The following is a 1,626-nucleotide window of genomic DNA, read 5'->3' as shown; positions in this document are numbered from 1 at the left end:
GTGTGTGTGTGTGTGTGTGTGTGTGTGTGTGCGCCCTTGTTTTGGTTACTTGGTGGGGATGATTTTTCAGGAAAATCCAGCCTCATGGGGACTGGATGCTACTTGTGAGGACCAAAGCCTGGTCCCCACGACTTCAGAGGCTGATTTGGGGTGGGGTGGTTGGGTTTAGGACCAAGGTGTGAATTGAGTGTAGGTTAGTCTGTGAGGTTAATTTTAGGGTTAAATGGTCAGGGTTAGGATATAAAGATTTAAATTACAAAAAATGAATGGAAGTCAATGGATGGGCCCCACAAGGATATAATAGTAGGTGTGTGTGTGTGCGTGCATGCGTGCATGCGTGCATGCGTGCGTGCGTGTGTGTGTGTGTGTGTGGCCTTGTTTTTTCCTACATCGTGGGAATAATTTTCCCGAAAAAGCAGCCTCATGAGGACCGAACGTGCATCATGCGGACCAATGCCCGGTCCCTACGGGTCCAAATGCAAATTATTGGTAGAGGCTTTGGTGTGAATTGAGTTTAGGTTAGTTTTAGGGTCAGGTAGGTACCTGTGAGGTTAGTTCCTTTTCAGTCATTTCTCTCAGTACAACACACTTGTTGTGTATGGGACACGAGCCCTTCGCACGCCTGGCTGAAGCCACCTCTAATCACGTCTTTAGACCGGTGACGTGGTGACGTTGAAGGGTGACAGGCTCCGCCCCCACCCTATAAGTTCGGCGTCACCATCGTCATTACTCAGTTCTATCACCCTTCACTTCGCAATAGGACACCTCTAAACCTGAGCTCACATAGCTGCTGCTAGTTAGCTCAGCTTCCAGAAGGTTCTTAAGCTAGCTTAGCTACTGGTGTTAACCGCGTTACCTGCTGGTTCGTGTGTCTGCCCGCTTATGCTACTTTAAGTGACCTTTATTTTTTCTGCTGAAAAAAACTGTTTTATGGTTCATTATGACCACAAAACCACCTTCGACGAAGCCCAAGTCTTCTGTTCGCCCTCGTCCTCAGGGGTGCGGCTTCAAGCTTCATGAGAAGGACCAGCATGAGGCCTGCCCGGCCTGCCTAGGAATCATTCACGCTCGACGGGTGCTTGTGGAGCCCGAGTCCTGCCGGGCCTGTGCCGGACTYTCRCRTCCGACACTGGAGAGGAGAGTGAAATTCCTGGAGAAAATGCTGGAGGAAACTGCCGTTTTCCGACAAGACCCGCTGCTCTCCGAATCCAGCCAGACGGCTCAGTCCGASGAAGACGAGGATTCGGCGGTCGAAGCCCCCGCTGCTAGCTGGGCGGACCAGATGGAGCATGAGGTGGCCTCACTCGACATAGAGGCCCCCTCATCTGCTCCCATAGGGTTCTTCTTTAATGAAACGTTTCGTCTCTCTTCCAAGAGACTTCTTCAGTCTGAGAGTTTCAGGCAAAATTCAGGCTTTTGAGTCCTGCCTCCAGGTGACTGATACTCATCACATGGCTATCGTGTGATGTGCCATGTGATGTGAGTATCAGTCATCTGGAGGCAGGACTCAAAAGCCTGAATTTTGCCTGAAACTCTCAGACTGAAGAAGTCTCTTGGAAGAGAGACGAAACGTTTCATTAAAGAAGAACCCGTCCAGAGGAATATTAATGATGAGGAATATTAGAG

At 49.9% G+C, this 1,626-nt stretch overlaps 1 protein-coding gene across 1 annotated transcript in view; it reads left to right on the top strand.

Moving 5' to 3' along the window:
• LOC106532311 (TRAF2 and NCK-interacting protein kinase) overlaps positions 1-1,626 on the top strand; it is a gene marked incomplete at its 3' end in the record, with an annotated part of 119,761 nt that overhangs the window by 85,614 nt on the left and 32,521 nt on the right.

Source organism: Austrofundulus limnaeus, unplaced genomic scaffold, assembly GCF_001266775.1.
Source record: "Austrofundulus limnaeus strain Quisiro unplaced genomic scaffold, Austrofundulus_limnaeus-1.0 Scaffold749, whole genome shotgun sequence".
Lineage (NCBI taxonomy): Eukaryota > Metazoa > Chordata > Actinopteri > Cyprinodontiformes > Rivulidae > Austrofundulus > Austrofundulus limnaeus.
The sequence above is the reverse complement of the archived record's forward strand: the minus strand, read 5'-3'. Positions and strand labels throughout refer to the sequence as shown.